The sequence below is a fragment of the Piliocolobus tephrosceles genome, chromosome 20 (assembly GCF_002776525.5).
Source record: "Piliocolobus tephrosceles isolate RC106 chromosome 20, ASM277652v3, whole genome shotgun sequence".
Classification (NCBI taxonomy): domain Eukaryota; kingdom Metazoa; phylum Chordata; class Mammalia; order Primates; family Cercopithecidae; genus Piliocolobus; species Piliocolobus tephrosceles.
The window spans coordinates 25,837,837-25,864,913 of NC_045453.1; the positions used below are offsets into that span (position 1 = coordinate 25,837,837).

The 27,077-nt window shown below is 40.6% G+C and overlaps 1 protein-coding gene and 1 long non-coding RNA gene across 3 annotated transcripts in view; one reads left to right on the forward strand and one right to left on the reverse strand.

Moving 5' to 3' along the window:
* The window catches only part of TSHZ2 (teashirt zinc finger homeobox 2), a 518,350-nt gene that overhangs the window by 178,736 nt on the left and 312,537 nt on the right, over positions 1 to 27,077 (forward strand). The window lies entirely within an intron of this gene.
* LOC111521005 lies at positions 16,780 to 24,998 on the reverse strand. Its single transcript, XR_002724826.2, has 2 exons — positions 23,590 to 24,998; positions 16,780 to 16,990 (listed from the first exon to the last, which is right to left on the reverse strand). It is a non-coding gene; the product is annotated as an uncharacterized LOC111521005 (long non-coding RNA).

The window sequence follows — 27,077 nt, forward strand, 5'->3', positions numbered from 1 at the left end:
GGAGCTGGGCACATAACAAGCCCATCCCTATTCAGGGACAATGTCCTATTATACTGGTGCCTATTCACTGAGACGGATTAAGAATGGACTAAGTCAAGAAATAGTGCATATTATCAAGCCTCGGCTAATGGGTGTAACAAAAGCTTAGAGAAAACTTAATTTGACTCTGGACTAGTCTTTCATAGCTGGGAGGGCTAGTGTCTATATTTATACAAATCTACAAATTCCTTAATCAAAACTCTTTGGTTTTGGTTGTGTTTTGAAGTTCAGAGTTTTCCAGATCTTAGAAAGAGAATATGGTACATATACCATGTAGTAGATAATACCTTCAGGAAGGAAGGTGAGGAATAGCATCTTGTATGTAAAAATATAAATATTTCTGCAATGAAACATTAGGATTACTAAATGAGATTTTTTTTAAGCTTTAAAAAGTTCAATAGATTTTTCTGCTAAATGAATTACAAAAAATAAGTTTAAAAAAACTTTTGGTATTCAGAGCTTTCAGGATTTTTGGAATCAAAGATGGGGGATTGTGGACCAGGGTAAATGTTACTGTCACCTCACAGCCTTTCTAATAACGGCAGCCTTCAAGTTATTTTTAAATTTCATATTGATCATAATTGCTGCATACGAATACCACTGGTGATTATTCTTTAGCATGATGTGAGATGAAGCACAGTATATATCAAGATACATACAAAATAATTTGTGTGAATGAATATATTTCATTATAATTAATGCTTTCATAAAATACTAAGCAAAATAAGAGGATTGGAACTAAATACAAAGATTCTCTTCTGTTTAGAACTGAACTCGAGGGCAAGGTTGCTGTAAAATGGGAAGCATCATCTGGTCCAAGGTTGACAAACTCTGATTTCTGCTAGAGCCATGCAGGTACCATGCACTAAAATCCTAAGATACACATTTTTCACATTACAACATCCCTGAAGTTAGAACGCATCCTCCATTCTTCATTGTACAATAGTTTGATTGGCAACATTTTTTTTTTCACTTTCTTGACAGTGAAAGTAAAAAAGCATTGAGCAGCTTAGACCCAATACACTGCAGTCTCAGAGGTGAGCCAGGGAACCCAGGTGACTTGGGAGCTTACACCATTTCTACACAGGGCTCACTGGAGCTAACCCAAATTCTGACCCTGACCCTGACCCTAACTTTAACCCTGACCCTCACCCTAATCTTGACCCTAACCCTGACCCTCACCCTAACCCTGACGTTTATCCTGACCCTGAGCTTGACCCTTATTCTAACCCTGACCCTAATCCTGACCCTGATTCTAGCTGAATGGCTGTTGCTCTACCGGGTGTTGCCACACAGAAACACAGACCAGGGGTGGCCAATCAGATCTTTTGAGAGAAGCTAGAAATTCAGCCGTGCAGTCTCACAATATTTAACTGTTGTCAATTAAACTGTCATTTATTAACCCTATGTAGGCCAAACAAGACAGGTCAGTTATCCAGATTGGATCTGGCCTCCAACATCTAGAAAGATTAATGAGTTGATTGACCAACATCACTCTGCTGAAATATGAAATTATGTCTGACACCTCTGGTTTTATTTTTTGTCTGATTGGAATGACAGGTGAAATGATTTAAAAAGCATAAGTCCAGAAACTCAGGGAACTCACAGCAGCGAGGGAGAGATATTCAAGTAAACATTATTACATTTATAACATGGTGTGATGCTACCAGGGGCTCTGAGGACCCCAAGAAGAATTGCCTACCCCAGTCCTGGGCAGGCAGGAAAGGATGCTCAGAGAAAGTGTTCCAAAGCTGACAGAGGAGTGAGTAGAGGGTGATGTGGGAGAGAGGTTGATAGGGATATTCCAGGGAAAGGGAGTAGCATGTGCCCAGGACCAGAATCCATCATGCCTCAGAATGCCTTTTCAAAAATGCAATCACCCATAACACAAATCAGGACATCCTATGCAGCCTTATGGAACCAAAATCAGCTAACCTATTAGGAAGTTGATAAGAAAGAAAAGAATATCTGCTGTGACCATAGCCCCTGACACATCCTATGCATCGAGGCAAGCATAAATGTCCACAGTCTGGGATTTTATGAGCCCCTGACACATCCTATAGCTCTGCAGCGAGGCAAGCAGAAATGTCCCCAGTCTGGGATTCTATCAGAGCTCAAAGAGCAGGACTGTTCCTGCAGTCTGGCCAAAGCAGGCAGTGGCCTAGACAGTGCTACGCAAGAGGTCCTTGTCACCAGGTGTGTCTTCAAAATTTGCATGTGCCACCCTGTCCCTCTCCTGCTTGGTCAAGGCCGAAGATGACCACATCAAATTGTATATTAGGCTGTTACGGTTCTTGGGCTGCAAGCAATATCAACTGACTTGGTAACTTAAACAAAAAGGAAATTCCTTGGTGGGTTACCAGTAACTCACAGAATGGATGTGAAAGGTGGAGGACTAATTCTAGAAATGGGTCAATGCCAGAACCGAACCCGAGTCTAGAAAGTAGAAACTGCAGACCAGTCTGTTGAGGTCCCATCCTTGGACTAAATGAATTGTTCCCATGGTGGTAGCAGAGTTTTAAGAGCAAAAGCCTGTAAGTCCCTGTGAGCTAGTCTCAGAACTGTACTATGCTTACTTCTCTTACCTTCCACTGAACAAAGTCAGTCAAAAGGCCAGCCCAACTTAAGCAATAGAAAAATAAATGCTATCTTTTAATGGACGGAGCTTCACAGTCACATGGCAAAATGTATGTATACAAACAAGGCCAATTTACCAGCAATCAGTCATACTAGTTAGGGGACTAGAACAGGGGACTTGAAAAAGAGCTTCATCAGGCTATATCTAATGGGGAGAAAGTAGCAACTCCCCGAAAACTTTAGTTTTGTTAGGAAAGGGGAATGATCTAAGTGACCAAAAAAAAATTTTTAAGAAGTAGATGTTTTTTAATATTGCTCCTATGTATGATTCAGTAGAAATAAATGTCTTTTCCCATGAACAAAATTTGTTTCAGCAGTAACATAAAAATAATAAATAATAAAATTAGGTCTCCCAGCTTCTCTTCAACTTCCTGGCATAGCAGGAACTGCCACCTTCCATGCACAACCACTGCTGGGACCCTCTCTTGCCCAGTCGAAGGATCCAAACAGTGTGGCCCAGAGAGTTTTGATTCAAAAACCAGTTGCTGAAATATATGATGAAGTTCATCAATACTTTTCTTTCTGGAATACTCCAGCCCTCATTGACTACTCCTGTCTTTGAAATCTGAATGCCCTGAAATCTAGAGGTAAGTATGAGAGCTGGGCTTGAGTCACACACTTCCTGTATGACTCTGAGTCAGTGAATATCTCTAAAACCTCAATGTTCTCATCTGCAAAATGATTATAGGAGTGTAACTCCCTCCAAATTTTGTGAGCAGTGACTGAGACAACCTCTATGAAGCACACAGCATAGTATCTCATGAATAATATGCAACCAAAAACTATCCTTTGCTTATGCCATCATCATTACCATTATTGACATTCATTTAATTAGTTCTTCTGCCCCACTAGAAATTATGACATCTAAATATTACCTTCTGTATAAAAAATGCCTGTCACCTCAATGTAAGTTGGAAAGAAAATTAGTTAATGTGTGTGAGACTTTTGTTTCTTCTAAGACAGGTATTTGAACACATACTGATTTTTTATTTTTTTAGTTTTGTCAGGAACTACATAAAGGTTACTCTCTTTTTCTGGCAAATATTTACTGAGTGCCTCCACGAGGACTGCTTGGGGAGCTCACCTGTGATTCTGATCTGGAATTGGACCCTCCCTGTGAAGTATTATTATATCAGTTGGTTTACCAGGCAGGGAACACCTGACCTACCCCACTAGGTAATAGGGGAAGAGTTTAATAAAAAGACAATCAAAAGGTAGGAGTGGTGTTTAAAAAACCAAGAAGGGATATTTTAGTGACCTGAGACTGGTGTCAGAAAGGAGCCCTTGGTAGAGGAACACAGGACTCATGGCAACCTGGTCAAAAGGAGCCAGTGGAATATACATTCCTGCCTCTCCTCCTCCCACCTGCCCATCCCCTTTGGACAAACTCCAGGGGTAGCCAGAGGACAGAGGATCTCATTGAGAGGAAATATCAGGGACGGTCTCCCAGGTCACAGGTCTAGGAATGAGGGTGCAGAATTAATGTTCAAGGTAAACAGAAGATACCTGGGACAGATCATTGAAGATTGAGGGAAAACTCAATGCACAATATCTTCCCACCTTGGGAAGACCCCACTCTGAAAATGACTTCACTTCTTAGGACATGCACCCAGGAAAAATTACAAAAGGCTTTAAAACCCCACTTACCAGAGCATTTTGCACATTTCATTTCAGGAGATGGGTTATCTGGTAGATCTAAATGTAGGGATAGACTCTATAGTCTATGTAGGCCCAATGTACATTGGCCTCAAAATACAATTAAGACGTGATCCTGTTTTAAGTTAATGAGAAAACATTCCATCACTGGCTGTCTGGGTCACAAACTTGTAGCCTACAAGACAATACCACCCCTGGATATTTCTCTAATATTTTTTAAAACTTTAATTGCTTATTGACTAATTAAACATGAGGAGGTTTTATACATGGCTCTAAATGCCTGTTTCTTTTCAGAAGTTAGAAACCTAACCCCATGAGTCTCATTTTCTCCTGGGCACAAGGGGCTGCAGCTGAGAGTGTGCAAGTTCTCCAGCTTGCCACAGTCCTCACCATTCTCTATTGTCTCTGATTAGCTAGACCCATGTATCCTTTACCATTTTTATTATTCTTGTACTGTAAATTTCATCATGGTAATTTTTCTTTTTACCCATATCTGTATCAACGATGAGCCAACGGAAGGTAGTTGAAGATGGTCAGTGAATTTTAAGCAAAACTGAAGAAAACGTATATCTCTGTGGAAGAAAAGAATCTTCCTACACTTATATACACAAAATGATGGTGTCTGCCTGGAAAGATGACAACTCAGTGGGCCTTCCTTGGTTATCTTATTGGCCTGGGTCACATGGGTACTGGGGTTTGCAGTCCTGAGAACCATATCCTTTTACATTCAAGTCACACATTCCAGAAGAAGAGCACTTTTGTATGCACCATCTCATTTAAACCTCATAATAACCTTGTGAAACAAGCAAAGCTTATCACCCTTTAACCGAAGAGAAAGCTCAAACTAGTTCAGTGATTTTCCCAAGGTTACCCAGTCAGCAAATGTCAAGACTAAAACCCAGATCTCATCGTGAAGGGCAAACTCATATGATTCAGAGATGACTGAGGCTTGTGTAGCCCAGAAAGAAAAGAATTGCTCAGGTTTGTCCTACATTTCAGGATGAAAGACCAAATGCAGTGATTTCCACACTGTGCTGAATTAATACTTTTTTTCTTAATTTTTTTTCTGGCCTACTTCATTTCCCCAATAGGTTATATTCTAAAGGTGGCCAAAGATTATAAGATAACATTTATGTAGGTAGGGGGAAGTAAGAGCTGTTGAAATGACCTGAGTGTCATCTGTACCTCCAGGGACAGATACCATCTTCCGACTTCTATCTGCCTTAGAGAAGTTAAGCAAGAAGGTGCAGAGCTTTATTAAGCAGAAAAACATTAGACCTTTCAGCTGCTTATGCCATCTAATTACCTGTGACTCCTGGCATCACATGCAAGCTTTATTACTGCATGTGTGAAAACTACAAGGCCTGCTTTCATGTCTGTCCTTTGAAACTCCTCCCAACATCTACCTCTGCTCAATTTTCAGTACAGCTAGAATCTTACCCTCTATGAGAAAAGAAGCTAATTTCTCAATTATGCTTGAAATTTAGTAATTCTAGGAACAATTTTTTTTAGAGCTTAGATCTTTATGGGCATAAAATACTCTGATTGTGTTTAAGGATTCTACCTTTTATCAATGTCTCCAGTAGGTTTGAACAGAATTACTTCCTTTGGCAGTTTTCTGGAACTCTCTATACATTCATTTCACTAATGTTCTGTTGAACAAACCTGTTCTATCCTCCAACATTGAGTTGGTTTTTTGTTTGTTTGTTTGTTTGTTTGTTTTTTTAAGAGAGAGGATCTTGCTCTCTTGTCCAGGCTGGAGTGCAGTGGCATGATCATAGCTCACTGCAGTCTGAAACTCCTGGGCTCAAGCAATCCTCATGCCTTAGCCTTCTGAGTAACTGAGACTACAGATGCACACTACCATGCCACACCCTAAATTGGTATTTTTAAAGAAAGTATTCTCATCATGATAATTTCTCCTGTGCTATAGGAAGCACTAGATAAATGTTGATTGGTTTATACCAAGTGAAACTAGTGTTATGTAGAATAATGCATCTCAACATATTTACTCTATTTGATAATGAAACTGATTTACTTCTGCTTTTAGAGAGAGGGAGAGATGAATAGATTGTTCCTTGAGTGCTCTTCATGCATTTATTTATTCAACTCATATATATTAAATACCTACTTTCTGTTTCCTGGGCATTTGGGGGTCTCAATAAAGAATAGTAAAGTTTCCTGCCCTCAAGAAGCTTATACTCTAAAGGGAAAGAGCATTGGGCAGTCACAGCCACAAACCAATGAATTCCAGATAGTGAACACTGTCACACAGAGAGAAACTGAGAAATTTGAGTGGGGGATTGTGAATTGCTGCTGCCTTGGATGGATTGGTCAAGGAAGATCTCATTTGGGGAAGCAATGTTTGAACAAGATCTGGACGAAGTGAGGAAGGAAGCTGTGTGACCATGAAGGGGACAGTGTCCCAGGTGGAAGAAAACAACCAAGACCTGGAAGTCACCATGGGCTTTGGAAACAGCAAGGAGAGGCAGATGTCTGGAGCCAAATGAGGAAGGCGAAAGTGGATGAGACCACCAGGGGGCAGATTGTGCAGAGCCTATGGGACTTCATAAGGACTTTGGATTTCACTGGAAGAGTAATGGATGAGGCTAGAAGGTTTGGGGCAGGAGAGAAGCATCATCTGACTTACCTATGAGCAGGTTGACTGTGCACCAGTGGATGGACTGTGGCGGGGGTGAGCTGGTAGCAGGCAGGCAGGACAGGGCTGTTACAGTCGGTGGTGGCTGGGGCTGGGCTGATAGTGGTGGGCTGATAGTGGTGGAGGTTGTGAGAAATGGTTGGATTGTGGGTTAATTTTTGAAGTTTGAGTCTATCAGTGGGAGAACAAGACACAAAGAAGGACATTGTTAGTGGCATGTCTTTTAAATGAGATGATCTCAACATCCCCAGAAAGTGGCTCCTGTTTTTACTCTATCAACATCCATTTCCAAGACCCTGCCTCATTGCCTATCAGACTGTCGGGCCCTGGAACACTCCAGCTGTGATAATGTCCTGGCCTTCAAGGACCATCCCCTGCCCAACCATGGAAAGAACAAGTTACATCCCTCCTTCATCACCACCACCTATTCCAGGCCACCATGGCTGTACTCCTGGGCTTCCTGTGGTATTTTCTCCCATGGCCTCCCTGACTGGTCTTTGTGTCACCTGCGCACTGTGCACACAAAAGCCACAGCAATATTTCTTTAAACCTCAAAACATTCTTTATATTGACTCTCCCTTTTTTCCTTCATTACATGTATTTTTAAAACAAATTTTATTTCATAACCATACAGGAAAAGTTAGCAGAACTGACGATAGCTAGAAAGTAAACATGAAAACAAATACGATAGGTACAAAACAAGGTTGTTGAATTCCAGCTCATGTATTTGACAGCCTCTTACCCTCACAGCCATGCTTTGTTATGACCATTATCTCGTTTTAATCATAAGTAAACTGAGTCCCAGAGAGATTAATTGATGTGCCAAAGTGCATAAAGCAAGCCAGGGGATGTACCACCCTAGTTTCCAGAGTTAAATGCCAGGCTGAGCCTGTATTTTTGTCTTTTCCTCATCCTCTATAGTGGAATCAGCAAAGTACAGCTCATGGGCCAAGTCCAGCCCAACACCTGTTTTTGGAAATAAAGTTTTATTGGCACACAGCCACTCTTATTTGTTGACGTATTGGCTGTGGCAGCTTCTGTACTATAATGGCAGAATTGAGTAGGTGCTACAGAGACTATGTGACCCTCAAAGCCTGAAATATTTATTATCAGGCCCTTTATAGAAAACGTTTGCCAACCCATGTTCTAGATAGAAAAAAAAAATGAAATACATCAAAGAGAGTAAGTTATAGTTCATGTGACACACATAACATCTATTCTTCCCATGACTGCAACAAAATGTCAGTTAAAGAGAAATAAATGTTTTTGAATGAATGATTTAAAAAACAGGAGTTAAAAAAGAAAACACTTAAGTGACCAAAGCCAGTAAGTTTTCTATTGTTCAAAATAGGAATTTGCTCTTGTGACTTTATTCTTTCAGTTGATTCTGACAGTAAATTTATTCATTCTTTTTTTTATTCATTTGACAAAACTTATTTAATGTCTATACCATACTAAGCCAGTACCTGTAATAGCAACAGCATGTTCCATGCTGAGCAAATCTGACATTTTTCTTGCCTGAACATTGCTCTTCCTCTGGTGATAGAGACAGTTGTTAGTCAAATAATTATAAAATTTGACTAGTCAGGGAAGTTGGAGGAGCCTTTCCCAAGGACATTGTGTTTGAGGTAGGAGCTGAATGATGAGGAAGTGAAGAGGAGAGGGAAGTCCATCATCCCAGAAGGGAGGGTCCACATATGAAAAGGCCCAGTGGTAGGAGGGCACATAGTAGGCCCTAGGAAATTCAAAGCAAGATGCCTGGATGTCTGAAGAACGGAATGCAGGAGGGGCAGATGGAAGAGAGGAGATTGGGGAGGCAGGTATCTCTGACCATACTGGGCTAAGAATCTCATGTTAGAGTTATTCTCCATCCTAAGAAAATGGTAAAACACTGAAAGGGCTAAAGGGAGTGGTAGCTTTTTATGGGATGATCTTTCATCTTCCTGGGTTCAGGAGTCCACATCAAATCTCTTATGGCTATGCTGAGTCTAATCCCTGGTCGTGCAAAGTACCTCTTCTCTGTGTTCCATAATCATCTCTGTTGTTCAGTTCAGGTATTTACAGTATTGCTGGAACCAAGTAAAGCATGCACAAGGGCAGTATTAAGAGAGATATTTTTAGGGCCGGGGGCAGTGACTCATGCCTGTAATCCCAGCACTTTGGGAGGCTGAGGTGGGCAAATCACTTGAGGCCAGGAGTTTGAGAGCAGCCTGACCAACATGACAAAACCCTGTCTCTACTAAAAATACAAAAATTAGCTGGGCATGGTGGTGTGCACCTGTAATCCCAGCTACTCAGGAGGCTGAGGCACGAGAATCTCTTGAACTTGGGAGGTGAAGGTTGCGGTGAGCTGAGATTGTGCCATTGCACTGCAGCCTGGGTGACAGGGTAAGACTCTGTCTCAAAACAAAAAAAAAAAAGACATTTCAGCGGTTTACCCTTTCTAGATGAACCATGTGGCAAACTACACCTCTGGAAACACTTTTCTTTTACTCACCATAGGCCCATCTTCTTTAAATTTACCTCTTCATCTATTTATTCCCTATTCTTAATCTATTTCTTCATAAGGTACTAATAGGGCAGGTGAAAATGTCTACTAATATATTAATAAAAGCCGGCCAGCGATAGGCTTTAAAAATAAAGTCATGATAAAGTTAGCAAATACAGAGGGGAAAGAAACAGCAAAATGTTTGGGTTTTGTTTTTTTTTTTTTTTTTCCAAGAACTTTGCTACTTGGTTCCATTAGACTCCTTTGTAAATGACAGAAACCAACTCTGGTTATTTTCAGCAAAACAAAAAAGGAGGTAATGGAAGGCTATCTGATGAAGTGGTATTTGACTTGAGAGCTCATTATTGAGAAAAACCCAGCCAAATGAATGTCTGAGGAATGAGCGCTCTAGGCAGTGAGAAGGCCCTGAGTGTTCTAGGCAGTGCAAAGACCCTGAGGTGAGAGCAAACGTGGTGTGCCACAGGGTTAGAGGAAAGACCCGTGGGTGGGAGGAGGGTGAACATGATGGAGAGCACGCAGACTGATGAGACAGGGCTTTGTAGCTCATGGTAAGGAGTTTTGATTTCATTCTCTGTAATAGGAAGCCTGCTATAAAATACTACCTGAGACTGAGTAATTTATAAAGGAAAGAGGCTCAATTGACTCACAGTTCTGCATGGCTGGGGAGGCCTCAGGAAACTTACAGTCATGGCAGAAGGCAAAGGAGAAACCAGTAACTTCTTCATGAGGCAGCAGGAAAAGACAGTGCAAGCAAAAGAGGAACTGCCAAACACTTATAAACCCATCAGATGTTGTGAGGACTCACTCACTATCATGAGAACAGCATGAAGGAATCCGCTCCCATGATTCCGTCACCTCCCACCAGGTACCCCCCTCGACAAGTGGAGGTTATGATTCCAGATGATATTTGGGTGGGGACACAGAGCCAAACCATATCACAGAGTTTTAAGTAAATGAGTGATATTATTTGAGTTAAAGTAGAGAAAGACCACACTTTAATAAGCAATTACTATATCTCAGGCACTGTATATCCACCTTAGGTCCCTTTCCTTTCATCTTCACCAGTGAATGGGTACAATTATTATGACTTCTCAGATTAGTAAACTGAGGCTTAGGGAGGAAAAGTGACTTGTCTGGAGACACATAGTGACTGTATGGCAAATCTGAACCTCAACCCTTGTCATCTGCCTCCAGTTCCTGGCTCGAAATACTCATTAAAGGCTCATTTTTATTGCCATTGTTTATGATGTTTATTTTTCAAACCCTTCCAAGAGTGTTTTGTGGATTGCATTATTCTTTTCTTCTCAATTTTATGAATAAAAGAGACTCTCCTCAAAATCATAACTGAAGGAAAAAAAAATAACAAACTTGTAGTTTCCTCTGAAGAACTTCATGGGCACCCAGCTCAGAAGAATTTGGCCTGGCCGGGGATGGGGCAGGGAGAGAAGGACTGGCTGCCGCAATGTTTTGGGTTCGGCCATCTCATTTGTGAGAATTAGGAATGTTCTTTGGATAAAAGATCAAAGACAAGCTTACTCCTGTCTATGCTGAGATGTTGCCCACTTGCTTCCTCTTTTTTATCTTTCCTGGTAACTCGACTTCAGTTTCTCTGATGGTAAAGAGATGAGATCAGCCACTGGGGAACCGGTCGATGGGATCAGGTTTCAGTCATCAAAAAATTACGTCAAGTGCTAAGCATGAGTTACCTTCCGTTGCCAGTGTTAGCCCAGGACATGACTGCAGGGCCATCAATCCTGCCTTCCTTGTCCTTGCAGACGTTAAAATATAGGGTACTCTGGGAATTCGTTAGGAGGGGGTGTTGCATGGGAAAGAAGGGGCTATGCTCCAGGAAAAAGCGGGTATAGAGGCAGAGATGTAGCGTTTTAATGCTGTTACTTTGCACATTCTAACTGTTAACTACAGAGACATCTGCTGATGGTTTTCTTTACAAAGCTGGGGAGGGGGAGAAAATAAGAAAGTTAATTTCAGAGTTGGAAGTAGATTTAAAATGACCTTCCTCAGTTACAAATATAATACCTGCTTATTTTTAACCAGTTTCTTTCCAGTTCAATAACTTTTATTGAGTGTTTCCATCATAATAATTGTTTTTAAAAAATTTACTATTGGAAAATACTGAAAAGAATGTAGGAAAGCAATTTCCTCCATAGTCCTACTATAAACAGGAAGATCCATTCTGTTTCCTGTCTATCGGCCTCTCTGCTCTTCTTTTAAATATTAAACCCAACTTTTTTATTGTTTCAAATGACGTGACTATATTGTACCTAAGATTTTTGGGATAGGCATCACACACAGGAGGTGTGGTGGTCCCCACCTCCTGAGATCCGTCCTTGTGTGATGTTATCCTCTTGAGAGTGGATGGACTTATTGACCCTCCTCTAGTAAACAGAATATGGCAAACATGTTGGGATGTCACTTCCAAGATTAGGTTATAAAAAGATGGTGGCTTCCATCTTAAGCGCACGCACACTCTCTCTCTCTTGAATCACTCACCATGGGGGAGAGCCAGTAACTGTGGTGTGAGCTATCCTGTGGTTTGGTGAGATACTGAAGGTGTCACTAGGCAGTCCACGAGCCTGCCAAAAATCACTTGCCAAAAACTACATGAGTTAACTTAGGAGTGGGCTCTTCATTCCCAGGGGCTTGACTGCAACCTGGTGAGAGATTCTAAGTCATATTCACTGAGCTAAGCCCCTTCTAGTTTCCTAAACCACAGTTTCTTTTTATGTAGAGTTTCTATTTTTTTTTTAACTATTATCCTAAAATAGATTGGAATTTGTTTTAGGATTAGGAATCAATTTGGATTACTGGATCAAAGGGTAGGAATATTTGTATTTCTCTGGATTTTTTTATACAACTTCTCCCCAGTAGGAGAGATTAATCGATATACTACTACCAGAAATGCAGGTCAATGTCTACTTCATCTCACCTTTGCCTTTTATTTTGATTACTGACAATTTGATAGGAAAAATATTTCACAGTTTTACAACTATTAAAAGGAAGAGATCATTTTCCTGGTCACCTTTCCTCCTTAAAAAAAAAAAAAGGAATATACATAGGGGTTGAAATACTGAAATAAGGAACTAAATGTTAACTAGAAGAAGTGCTGTCCAATAGAACTTTCTGTGATGATGGAAACATCCTCTATCTGCGTGTCTACTCTAGTAGCACTAGGCATCTGTGGCTGCTGAGCCCTGTTAGCTAGTGCAACTGAGAAACAAGTTATTTTTAAATTTTATTTTATTTTAAACACCCACATGGAGTTAGTGACTACTATATTGAACTGCACTGTTCTGAAGGATTAAATGAAATACTAGCCTTCTGTAGAAGAAAGCAGTTGAAGTGAGACACTGAAGTTTTCACCTTCCTAACAATATCCCCTTTTCCCTATGCATTGGCTTTAAATAGGATGCTCCATGGGTCTGACATTTAAATCATAGTAACATTATTTCCATAAGGAATTCCATAAAATAAACATATGTTGCGCACCATAAAAGGATAAGCTTAGAGGTACCTAATATCATTGATGTTTGTTTGGGATGCAAGGATCCTTGATTGATACTTATATGATCACCACTTTCATTTAATCTCTGCTTCTACTTTCCAATATCCCTGACTAGTGGTCTTGCAAACCATTACACTTGTCACAGAGGCTGGTATGAATGAGTGGATGGATAGATGAGTGGATGGAAGGATGGATGGATGGATGGATGGATGGATGGATGGATGGATGGATGGATGTGGATGGATAAAAGTAATAATAACAGCTAACACTCATAGTGTGCCTATTAAGTGTCAAAGTTTGGACCCAAGGTTTTACCTGCAATATTTCATTCTCATTCAATCTTTGTAATAGCTCAAAGAGGCAAGTGTCAATAATTTTTCCTGTCTGACAGATGAGGAAACTGAGGAAATAACTAGTAAGTTACACAGCCCATGTCTGAACTAGATTTGTCTGCCTTCAAGCCTTTTCCTAATCAATTATCCTACATCATACCATGAAGCTGTAAAATATAGCAACATACATTATTTACACCCTGTCACATTGTCGTAGTGGTGATTGAAAATTTTCTCCTGCAGGTAGCTACAGATGCTAGGGAGAAAGTGCTCGAAACTGACAGGTACCTCACTTCCCTCTAAAAGTGGCTCTTACACTTTTTATTGCTGACCAACTTCTAACGTGTCAGTGGTACACTAATGTGGTTAACTGTTTGCCTGGGGCAGAAAAATAAAGCTTCTGGCATGCAATTAAAACCTGTCTTGCCCAATTGGGCAACTAATGAGATCAGCAACAGTGGAGGCTGCCTAGTTAAGGCATAGTTTGTGTCTCAGATCCATTTCACGGGGCAAGTGAAAGAGTGGCCAAGTGGAGTTGCCTGATGGTGCAATTTGAAACGTAATTAGGTAGTCCTCCCAGCCACCCTTGACTGCCCATTTGGGTCCACACACAGACTCACACACAACGGTGACTACAAACCCTCACACAGCTGCTTAACACTGAGCTCCTTTCTGATGGGCTAACACAACACTCCCATCATTCTGTCTTCTGGCCTGGACACTGAAGTTCATCACAGACTTTCTGGTTTCAGATGGTGGCATATGTTTAGTGGTCCCATTCCCAAATCTGTGAACTCTTTGTTCCTGCAATGACTTATCAGAAACTAATGCAAGTTGAAGATTTGTCTAAAATGGGCTGTAGGGACAACTGGACGTCTCCACCCTTCGAGGATATTGCTGGGAGCTTAGAGTCCATGTTAGATTTCCCCATCCTTGGTTTTGCTATTAAAAGATTTCTCAAGAGGTGTTGGGTTAGTTTCAACATATTCTGTTAATCAAGTTAATTTTGATTTACTTTATTCAACAAATGTTCATTGAAAACCAACTAGGTAAGAAAAACTCTAAGTGTGGTGCACACAGCCATTGAATAAGGCAAATTTGGGCTGAGCATGATGGCTCACACCTGTAATCCCAACACCTTGGAAGGCTGAGGTGGGAGGATTGCTTGAGGCCAGGAGTTTGAGACCAGCCTGGGTAACATAGCAAGAGCCTGTCTCTACAAAAAACAAAATTAAACATTTGAAAAATTAAAAATTAGGCCAGGAGTGGTGGCTCATGCCTGTAATCCCAGCACTTTGGGAGGCTGAGGTCGGTGGATCACTTGAGACCAGGAGTTCAAGACCAGCCTGGCCAACATGGCAAAAGCCCATCTCTACTAAAAATACAAAAAATAGTAAGGCATGGTGGCATATGCCTGTAGTCCTAGCTACTTGGGAGGCTGAGGTAGGAGGATCACTTGGGCCTGGGAAGTGGAGGTTGCAATGAGCCAAGATCACACCACTGCACTCCAGCCTGGGCAACAAAGTGAGACTCTATCTAAAAATAATAATAAAATCAAAAATCAAAACAAAAATAAGGCAAACTCTCTGCCTGAATGCAGCTTACAATCAATGGTGGGAAAAAGACAATAAACAAGTACATAAATATGTGAATAGGATAGACTCCAATGCTTTTAAGTATTGTAAAAAAGTAAAACTGATAATGTAATAGTGAATGACTAAGAATAAGGGTGGGAACAACTATGGAGACAATGGTCAGAGGAAGGTGACATGTAGACTGTGACCAGAATGCTGATCAGTCTCGGTCAGGAGAAAAATCTGGAGGAAGAGCTTTCCATGCAGAGAAAGCAGCAGGTGCAAAAGTCCTGGGGTGAGAATGAGTTGGGTTTGTTCTTTCTGGAAAAGAAAGATGGTGGCTGGAGCTCAGTGAATCCAGAATGAAGTAGGAAGATGAAGGTAGAGGCCAACAGAGGCCAAGTCACGTATGACTATGCTCTCTATGGAGGAGAGCTTTTATTCTATGTCAAGAAGGATATAGTTTACATTTACTGTAACCAGACACTAAATTGAGCACTTTATATACATTTTCTCTTCTGATCTTCACACCAACTATATGAGGTGGACATTATTTTCACCACATAGGTGAGAAAACTGTTGCTCAGGCATGTTTAATAACTTGCCTAAAATCACAGGTAGGAAGCGGGGAAGTCAGGCTTCAAACCTATGTTTGTCTGACCCCATCACTCATTCTCACAGTCACCAGGCTGTGCTGAGATCAGACTTTGTGTCAGGGTGGAGAATGGTAGGGAGTAATGTTTTGTTTCTTTGCTTGCTTGGGGTGTGTGTGTGTGTGTGTGTGTGTGTGTATGTGTGTGTGTGTGTGTTTAATAAGGGACTCTAGGTATTCCTCAAATCATATCATTTGGATGGCAGTTTAATTCATAATGTCTTAAACATTGCAATTTCAAATTGTTCTCCATGGAGGCCATGTGTGTTTGAATGAGAGGTGCAAGTGGTGAAGGTGGCAGAGAGGTGGACTTTGCAGCACCTGCCAATGCATACTCCCATTGGGTAGGGTGTTATGTCCCCCGTAGAGTCTGTGAAGTTAAGACAAATGTGATATTAGCATCAACACTGGAATAAAGAAGACAAAGTTGAACATGTGAATAACTGTCTTTCAAGGTGTTTCGTTATGCCCAGGTGACAAAAAGTCCCTGGTACATTTCTGTCTGTCTTTCTGACAAACTGATTTCCACAATCTGGCAAGGAGTGGCAATAGTCGCCTTGCCAGGCGTGGACAATCTGATTTGTTGGACTGCAGGGTCTGTCTGGCATCAGTTGGTCACTGTTCTTTTTGGCATCATGGGTGTGTGATTATGTCTAGAAGGCAAGCAAACCTCAGTCCCCGAGAGCAAGTGCACTCTGAATTTGATTTGTTCAGGGTTTGAACAATGGCACTGTTGACATTTTGGACTGGATAATTGTTTGCTGATGGAGGCTGTCATGCTCATCATTGGATGTGTAGCCCCTACCCCCAGATGCCACTAGCACCTCACCCCAGGCTGTGACAGACAAAAATGTCTCCGGACATTGTTCAATGTCCCCTAGGAGCCAACCTCCCCACCTGCCAAATAAAAACCACTGGCTTATTCATATAGTCCAGTTTATGAGAATGGAATATGTTCCTGGTTAAACTCCAAAACGGTTAAAATCCACTCAAATATACCAATCCAGAAGCTAGAAATAGCATCTATAGCTGGCTATTCAGAGACTTTGCCTTAGAAAACTTATGATGAATATTGGAAAACTTGATTGAATATATATGGATTCCATGACATACTCTGAAAGATGTTTTTGTTTGTCTGTCTCCTTGTATTCATTACGATAATGAAGGCTAGCTGGTGATACAAACAGCTAAATATCTCAGTGGTCCAACACAGTCAACATTCATTTTTCACACATACAAAGTTGATCTCCACGTGGTGACTCAGATGCAACCTTCTTTACCAGGGTAGCTTTGCCATCTGAAGCATGTGGCTTCCAAAACCACTGAAGAAGGTGTGAATGAGTTCTGTAACTGATGCCCATCACTTCTGCCCACATCCCATTGACCAGAAACTGGGAAGAGTGGTCTTCCTGTAGGAAGAGAAAGAAGAAAAAGGATTTGGCCAACAGATAGCATCACTTCTGCTATCATCCTAGATAATCAGCTTTTCAGTTTATTGAATAATGTTCAAAATATTTTTGATTTGTAATCTGAATTACAAATAAACAATACTTATGACAGTACAGTCTTCCCTAAACATGCCAAGCATCAGAATTATAGACTGCTCACGTCCTGCCCATCCATTCCAATTTGAGAGGTCTGAATGAGGTTTAGAAATCCGTAATTTTTACTTGCTCCAGGTAAGTTGGATGGATAGGTATCCAGGATTCATTGGTCTCAGATCTAAGTAGTCTTACATCTTCATTTTTACTGCCCTTCATTAGCTTAAGAAATCGAGAGTTGATTCTCACATTTCTGGGCTTTATTCGAAACAAAAATTGTATTGTCAGCTGGTTTCGGCTCTTCCTCCAATCTGGTAAACTCTACAAGCCATAATTGTACCAGCTCCTGGCCTCAACGTCATTACTCCAGCCGTGTTGAGCTCAAGTCTCCCATGTTTCTTTGACCAATGCTCCACATTACTCAGTAATCTCTTAGGAAATGCAAATCTGTTGGTTTTATTTCTTTGCCCAAAGTCGTCAATGATTTCCCATTGTCCTAGGATCAAGTCCAGATGTTTTATTATCTACCTAAAACCCTTTTCTTCCAACTTTCTTTTTTAACTACATCGCCAAGGCTAGCATGGTTCCTGGCATATAGTAAGCCCTTCAAAAAAATCTGTTGCATGAATGAGTTTGTAGAATGCACTGAACTGTGCATATATGTAAATTTAAACCTGTCAAAGGAATTAGATGTCATTCCCCCTCCCCTTTTTAAACAGAATCCAGTTTATATCAGTTCTTCACAGTGTCAGTAACTCAAGTCTTGAGAATAGTTGTCTATTTTTATAGAAATTTGCATATCGCTTAATAAATTTTGCAAATGTGCATGCCCAGGTATGTGCCTGTATATACATTGCATATTATACTTATGGAAAGGTATTTATACACAGTTATATATCCAATGTATGGTATGTATACTTATACATTCATAAGCAGACATATTCAATAAATGTATGTGTGTGTAAGTGTGTATATTTACATATATATGCCCATTTTTTTCGGATCTTCATACTACCATTGAAGACAAGAATGCCATAACTACTGTTTGGAAAACAGATGTGAAAACTGAGACTTGCAGAGGAAAATCAACTCTAGCAGAGTCACACAATTACAGAGCCAGGTTTTGAATGGAGATCTATCCAGCCCCGAAGTCTAGACTTTGTCTTTCGATTACACTGCTTTTCTAGGCTAGGCCACTTCTAATTTCATGTAACATTTGTACCATAAACAGAGTCACTGTTCCTCATAAATAAGCAAATGAAATTGACATCTAGGCTAAGAAGCAGTAGACTGCAGCCTGTATCTACTGTAATGCGATTCTGAAAGAGTTTTGTTCATTTCCTCTTACGATAGATACAGTTTTGTATTTCCTAGCAAGCATATGCCAAAATCTGAGTCTGCTTCCTTAGAAGTTTGGCATCTCTGCTCTCTCCTAAGATGAAACAGGGTTTCTGAACCTTGACGCTGTTGAACCAGATACTTTCCTGCTATGATGGTGGTGGCAGGGGCCGGGGAGGCTGTCCTGGGCCCTGTACACTGTTCAGCAGCATCCCTGGCCTCCACCCACTGGGTGATCATAGCACCTCTCCCCGCAGGTTGTGACAATCAGAGAATGTCTCCAGACATTGGCAAATGCACCCCCAGTCGTGAATGCTGATATGTGTGGTGTGAAAAAAGGTTTCTAATAAAATAATGCTGAGCTTAATGGTACTAAAATAGGAGGCCTTTATATAATGAAAGGGCATTGGTTTGTCTTCCTTAAGGTGAGGGATATTGGATGTTAGGATGTCAGAGTGGTGTTTGAGCCCAGCTCTAGCCATTCCCAAGACACATGTCTCCGGCTCTTCCTTCTCCAAGCTCAAATCCCCACACCTTTCATGGTGCTCCTCTCAAAAGGAAGGAAAGACAATAAAAAATGAAAAGGAAAAAAAGTAATTAAAGAAAAAAAGAAAACACAAAAAGACATAGTTTCAAAATTACATGTCCTTACAGTCTGTCCAGCTAATAGAATTATGCACCGCAGCTTAAATTTAGACATCAAGTTTCATCTCTTACTTAAATGTATCTGTGTGTTTTAATAGGAACATTCAGCTTTGCTTTTATTAATGCAAAAACATTAAGGCACCAGCCCTCGATCCGAAAGCCTTAAAGGGCTGTTTCCAACAGAACCTGTCATAAAATGTGCTCTCAAGCGTGTCCCCTTTAAGAGACTCCAGAATTAAATGTTCCCGTATGTGAATTTTATTTTGTACAGCACATTTGCTTTATGGCTACAATTAAGTTAGATGTGCCGATAACAATGTCTGTTTTCCATTTTAAATCGCACATTTCAGACAGTGTGCATTGTTTTATTATCTAATCCACATGCTTTTAATTGCAATTATGGTCCCTTATGAGTCCCCTGGGAGGGCATGATTGCAATTAAAAATGTAATTTAAATGTTAATTAATTACATTCATTTTCTAAACTGGGAAAATTTCATTTATTATTTTCATGTGTTGTGCACTTATCCTAAATGCATTACCTTCTAAATGTTTTTTTTCCTAAATTAAGTGTTATGTTTATAAAACAGGGTGTTTAATACCCTTTAAAATTTTTGTGAGGGTGTTTGTACAAATTATTACTTTAAATTAATTGATTCTGAGCTATATGCAGGAGCTATACGTTTTATATATAATAAAAATAATTTTGTTGACTTTTCTGAGGCTGAAACATGGTATCAAAATATATGTTTTTCTCATTTATTTTCTGGTTGACTTTGTTATGGAGAGGAAAGTCTACTTTTTTTATGACTATCATTATTGTTTTTTCTTAAACAAAAAGAGAAAGGTATTGTTACTACACATGATACAGATCATTAATATGAAAAGGACTTTCCCCCTAGATGAAAATTGTAACCTAAAGAAGAAATTTATAGTTAGATTAATAAGTCATCCTGCCTCATATGAATAAAGTGGAACAAAAAAAAAGAACCACAAAGACATGAAGCCTTAAAAATCATTGTAACTTACTAGGGAAAAAAAAAATGATTGCTGTATGCATATCTCAGTTTATCCAGTCAGCCCTGTCATTTTTCTGTCTATTTCACCTTGCCTGGAAGAAGAGGGCCATTTTAGATATGGATTATAAAGCAATGTCTATCTACTTTAAACTCAGAACCGTATCCATTTTGGTTGGTTTTAGTGAATTAAAGTGTAAGTCCCGAGAGGACAAGGGCAGAATTTAAGTGTTTTTCCCAATTCAATTCCAAGTATAAGCTACATGTGATCAATTAATGAAAAGGTTTTTGAGGATTTTCTTTTTTCTGTTTGTTTCCTCTTCAATTGGCCAAATCTTCCTTTAGCTCTTTTATTTTAAAAATGCCTGCTATGTCTGAACTCTGGCTATTGTTTGCGTTTTGTTTTCATTTTTTAGATTTAAAATATTCAAAAGATGTCTTAGGAAAATTCTAGTCAGTTAACAGTTTAAGCTGCTCTGTGGGTAGAGGAGGAAGAAATAAGGGAGAAAAGAAAAAGTTCCCAGACTTATAATGTTCAGCAAATATTTATGGCATCTTTACTCTGGAGTCTAAGCTTGAATTTTTTATAGTCTTAGTAGAGACTGGGTTTCACCATGTTGGCCAGGCTGATCTCAAACTCCCGACCTCAGGTAATCCACCCGCCTTGGCCTCCCAAAGTGCTGGGATTACAGGTGTGAGCCATGGCACCTGGCCCCCTGGGCTTTTTCTTCTTCTTCCTTGGCCCTTGGTGGTTTTGTCTGATGCTCAACGGCCAGAAGGAAACACACCACTGTGCTCATATCAACAACTTTCTTCCAGGAAGCACGGCACTGCTTTCAGAGCATGCACACCTTGTTATCTTGTCCCTCCAAGGGAAGTCAGGTCGGTCTTCTCATCCTTTTCCCACAGATAAACAACTGAGGCAGAGGGCGGATTGGGGTAGGGAAGATAGTGGCTGCTCCAGGCCATGCAGTGAATCAGGAATTAGTGCCAGAATGAGAAGTTCCATCGGCTCCTCTTGAGTCCTTGCGTTCAGATTGGTGGTATCCCGACCTGTAGACTTGGTTAGCGTGTCACAAAGACCGACTTCCCCCAACCTTTGTTGCATTCATTCAGCTGAACTTTGCTGGGCACGTGCCAGCTGCCTGTCGAGGTGTGGGGAATCCTTCAGTGAACAGGACAGAGCCTTATTCTCATGGAGATCATTTGCTAGCAAAGGAGACCCAGACTAAAAAGTAAATAAATAAACACGGTAATTTCAGATCATTACAAGTGCTATGAAGAAGATGAGTGTGCACACGCACCCCTTTAATCCAGATATTGAACACTCACTAGACAGAGTTAAATTCTCTTCTTGCTCTTTCATTCACAAGGTGTTTGACATCAGGTGCTGAACTGCTGGAGTTACTGCTCCTTAGTTCTAAGGTCATCTTCAGGCTTTTCCCTCTCAAATGCCTTTTCCACATTTTCCTCCTATTTTCTCTCCCTCTTTCTTTTGCCCATTTCCCCTCCCGTCTGTAGCTTCTCCCTAATAAGCCTCAAAGAACACCTCATAGACTGAAATAGTTCTTTGCCCTCATCCTTAAAAGTTGCTGAACACCTGTAGCCAGCAGATGTCAGAGGGACAGCTCTAGAATCCTTTTGGGAGGAAGTGTCTGCTAGGCTTAGTTCACCTCATTCCCCAGTGCAGGGAGCCAGCGGGCAGGTTTCTCAAAGCACTCTTAATTGGGGGTTGCTAGGGAGCATTGTTAGAATGAAAAACCAAGGAGACATGACTGAGGACTCCCAACCCGTGGGTCTTTCATACAGCATTGATTACTGGAGTTGGTGACCGGTACTGGTACAAAACTCCCTTAATTATTACACAGGGCTTAAGTCAAGAGTAACAGGATATTCGTGATTTAATCAACATTGTTATCTCTAAATTATATTTTTATTTAGAAGTTGTCTTTCTTTCCTTCTTTCCTTCCCTTCCTTCCTTCTTTTCTTTTCTTTTCCTTTCTTTCTCTCTCTCTCTCTCTGTCTCTCTTTCTCTCTTTCTTTCGTTTCTCTTTCACAAAGTCTCGCTCTGTCACCAGGCTGGAGTGCAGTGGTGTGATCTCAGCTCACTGCAACCTCTGCCCTCTGAGTTCAAGCTATTCTCCTACCTCAGCCTCCCGAGTAGCTGGGACTACAGGCATGTGCCACCATGCCCAGCTAATCTTTATATCTTCAGTGGAGACAGGGTTTCACTATGTTGGCCAGGATAGTCTCTATCTCTTGACCTCATGATCCACCCACTTCGGTCTCCCAAAGTGCTGGGATTACGGGCATGAGCCGTCATGCCCGGCCAGAAGTTGTATTTCTTTATGTATTTTTTTTTATTATTGTAGAAATTGTATTGTAGAAATATGTTTGTTATTATCATTTTTTGTTATTATCATTGTGGAAATGGGAGTCTTAGTATGTTGTCCAGGCTGGCCGTGAACTCCTGGCCTCAAGTGATCCTCCTGCCTCAGCCTCCCAAAGTGCTGAGATTATAGATGTGAGCCACTGCATCCAGCCACTGTATGAATCTTTGTAACCTACCTGCCTTACGAGGGGTAAAAGGACACCTAAACCAGTTCCCAGGAAAAGCTCTGTCCTTACCCAGCATGGTTTTAGATTCCAATATAGGTTAAAATTGCCGTGGCTCATGTGAAGATGAAGAGTTAGTATAAATTGTTAGCTCAGGATTTAGTCAAGTGCATCTCAAATTTTAATGTGCATATGAATCTACCGGGGATCTCATTAAAATGTAGATTCTGATTCAGCAGATCTGCGCTGAGATTCTACATTTCCAAGGAGCTTTCACTGGTGCACATACGGCTGGTCCTCAAACCACACTTGAAGAAGCAAAACTTTAGACTTGCCCTTTAATTCCAGTTGTGTCTTCAGGGCTGCATTAGGTCTTCCATGAACCCTTGGCACCTTTACTTTGGGGGCCGCTCCCATTTAAAAAGATATTAAAAATTATATCCTATGATTACATTAGTATACAGACAAATATATTAATATTCTATATTTAAGCAGTTTCTTCTATCTAAAAGTTCATTATTTTTCTTCTGATTTTAAAATAAATAAAAATCTGGTCATGGACGCCCACATAATGTAGTTCCTAGGTGCTGTCCAGGGTAAGAGTTAATCCCACTGTTGCCCCTTACTGACTTCATGCTGAAACTCTCAGAGCCTCTATTTCCTCATCTGTAAAATGGGGATCACAGTATCTCTCGTGCTGCTTTGCGTCTTTGTACAGTGCCTGGTGCATTATAAGCACTCTGGAAATGTTAGCTTTTGTCTCCAAAAGTGACCTGGCCCCCGTTAACTGTCACTGTCTGATAACCTATTAAAAGTCAGATCCTACATACATTACTGCTGCTCTCTTAAATCTGCTTGATATGTCCTACTGGTTGCATGACCTGGATAATTTCCATAAATTAACCTCTTTTACCTTCCATTTCTGTGTGACCCTGCTGTTCCTCTTCTGGAAGGGCCCCACGATCTCTTGGATGCAGCAGACAGCGATGCCACACAAACTCCTGCCATGACACTCGGCACCTCCCGCAAGTGCTCAGACACTCATTTGCAGCTTACTCTCTAAACTCATCATTCCTATAGAAAGACAGCACAGCCCCTGATGGATCTGGAATGAACTGTCGATTTTTCTGCCTGTCACTCTGAGAAGAGGAAGGGACCACAGAGCTAATCACATGAGGCATCACCATCACTGTTTTCATGTTCTTTTGTTTATCTTAGCTCCGGACTCCTCCTGACTGTAGTTGCCTCCATCCTAAGACTCTATCCATTGTAAAACATGCTGCAGATTTGGCAAAAGCTTTTTTGGGGAGGAGTGAGTGAGAGGTGGAGAAGGAACCCTAGCACATTAAATGAACACACAAATTACATCCCAGTTTCATGTAGAAATTAAAATAAGGTGGTTTCAGAGTGAAGGAAATGCAATCATGTTTGATGGGGTTTGATAAAATCCCATAGTCTCATTAAGGAAATAGCCATCACTGGGATGTGGGCCTCACTTTATAAGAAGATAGAGTAAAATGAAGCTTAATTTTCCTTTGTAATATTTTTGATACTTCCAAAAAGTCATAGCATCCAGTCATAGCATCGCCAAATGATAGATGCAGATTTTTCTATAAATTTGGATTTTCAAGTTATATCCTTTTTAATTTTCTTCTACAGGAATTCCTGTCACATGTACTCTTTGAAGTAATAATGTAAGATCTTAAGTTTTCATTAGCACTTTGCATTGCAATTCAGAGCATCCACTCATTCGAAACATAAGCTGTACTTTTAGTGTGATTTTTTTTTAAGGGGAAAGGAGTCAAACCCTTGCTAGTTGGTCAAACTGTTTTCTTTTTAGTTTATCTTCGTCACAGTCCAAATCTTTCTCATTGAAAGGGAAACATTTTCTGATCTCCACCTTTACTGATACAAATGTTGATTTTTTTTTATTAAAAGAATATCTCCTTCCTCAAAAGGGATTTCCTTTGAGTGTCTCTTTCTCATTTTCTTCCAAGTAATTCTTCCAAATTGACCCACACCACATCTGTTCTTGGCCTCCACTGCCAACCTCAATTATAAAATGGAAACTAGGTGAACAAATTATCAAACCTTTGTATGGGAAATGTGGAAAACATTTAGAAATATTCACCAAGTTTTACTTCTAGCCATCGTGACTTAATCACAGGTGCTGCATCCATAATTTTCACCTTACAGAAAGTACATAAACACTTTTGCAGATTTCAGTGCTAGGACGCCAAAGGATCCAGACAAGTCATAGGTGAGACGTCAGGTGAACAAACTACCTGGACAGTTGACAAGGTTTCCGGCTGTCCCAGAAGCTCTGGTGCCACCTGAGTAGGCTTACTGAGTGATAGCCCATAATTGACAGGTATTACCTCTTGACTCCGAACATCTGGTCTCCCATCTACTCCCTCCCCTGGTTCTTCTGTGACCCACTGTCATTGTCCAGGCAGCCTTACCTGTTGAACATACCGCTTTACCAGCACTGCTTCATGAATATCTGCAGAGCCTTTGGCATATCCACACGTATATTTTATAAAATTTAAGTTCAAACTAAAGCGTGCTGGGGGCCAGAGAAGATAAATGCCAGCTTTTTTATCGTCAAGGTAACGATAACAGATTCACTAGAATTTACATAGCACCAAAGTCGATTTACATGCTTATTTACTCTGTTGTTCTCCTTTTAAAAAAAATGGAGTTACCCTAGCAACTGTAAGATCACATGATGTTCAGAATAACCGTAATAGAAACACCTTCTGAAAGGAAAATACGCATTTCACCAGATGCATATTATAGGCACATAAACTGTCATTTATAGAATGTTGAACCATTTTGGAAGTGATTGGAGGAGGTTCATGTGGCATTGAGTACTTTCCTCATGAATTACTTCAGTAGCTTCAGAGATTCTATGATAAAAGAAAGAGATTGGGAGAAAGGGAGGGCTTTGGATCTTCTCCTGGGCATGTTGATAGAATTGTACACTGTATCTCGTTAGCACATCAGCAGAAAGAGCACATTACCAAAATCCATCTTTCATTACATTTTTGCATATGGGTAGAATCTATTCCTCTATTCAGACTTTGTTCCAATTCCCAGAATGATGGCATTTTCCCTGGAGGGATGGTTTGCTTTGTCTAAAGCAGAATACTCAAAGGGAACAACCCGAAGTAGAAGAAACCACCAAGAAATGGCTTGGTCACTCAGCCAACTGGGTTTCATTTCAGTTTTACAAATTAATTTGCTGAAGTCCAGGGTAAGATAGAGGTTTATGCAGGGATCACACCAGGGTAGCCGTTCCTGATTTTGGTCCAGCCTTGCATGCTCAGGATACATAAAGCAATCCTGGAGAATGCTGTAGTTCTAAAATTCATGTAGAAGGGGCCGCAACCGCCAACATCCTTCTCCTAACAATGCTGAAATACATTTGATTAGGAGCACACTGTTCGGGTGATAGGTACACTAAAAGCCCAGATGTCACCAAAACACAATCTATGTATGTAAGAAATCTGTACTTGTACTCTTAAATATATATTTTTAAATTAAAAAAATTATAAAATAAAATGAAAAGATCAATTGTTCACACTGAAAAGCAAAAAGGGACAAGGAGCTGCCTTACTGAGTCAGACGTGCGGCTTGTGGGAATTGGAGCTTTTATTTTGCAGAATAACATAAATTAGATCCCACAATCTCCTATCCAGACCCTCTGATGGTTGCACTTCAGACTTAGCTAAAACCCCAGCCAACTCCCTTATTTCCTGGTCCCTCTTTTCACTGAGTGTGACCCACCATTTCTCACCTTTCTTTTTCACATGTTTCTCCTTTCCTCAGCTCTTCGCTGTCTCAGTGTTTTTCCACTTAAGTTTCTCCTAACTTAACTGTCATCTTCTGGAAGAACGTTCCCTGGCCACCCTAGATAAAGAAGCTCTTCTCTACACCCCTTTTTTTCTTTTCCGTAGCTCCAGTCACTCTCTGAAATGATATTTTTCATGGGTGTATTTGTTCCTTATCTGTTTCCACAACAAGACAATAGACTCAGCAGGGAAAGGACCATGTAGTTCCTTTTTCACGAAGGTACCCCAGCTCCAAGAGGAGCGTCTGGGGTGTAATTGCTGCTGTGTACATATTTACTCCACAAACAACGGACTGGAAGAAAGTCTAAATGGATTCTGTTTCTGACAGATCAAGGGAAACAAATAGAAGTTCAGCATCTCTCTTGAAAACAAATACACTGGACAGAAAAAAGAGGCCTGGAAAGATGGACTGAGCCCATAGACACAGAAGAAAAGCACCTGACAAATCAGGGCCTGTGAGGAATGAAGAGCAGGGGCCATTGCTTTTATTTAGAAATTAATAGCTGTGGGCTGGGCGCGGTGCTTCCGTCTGTAATCCCAGCACTTT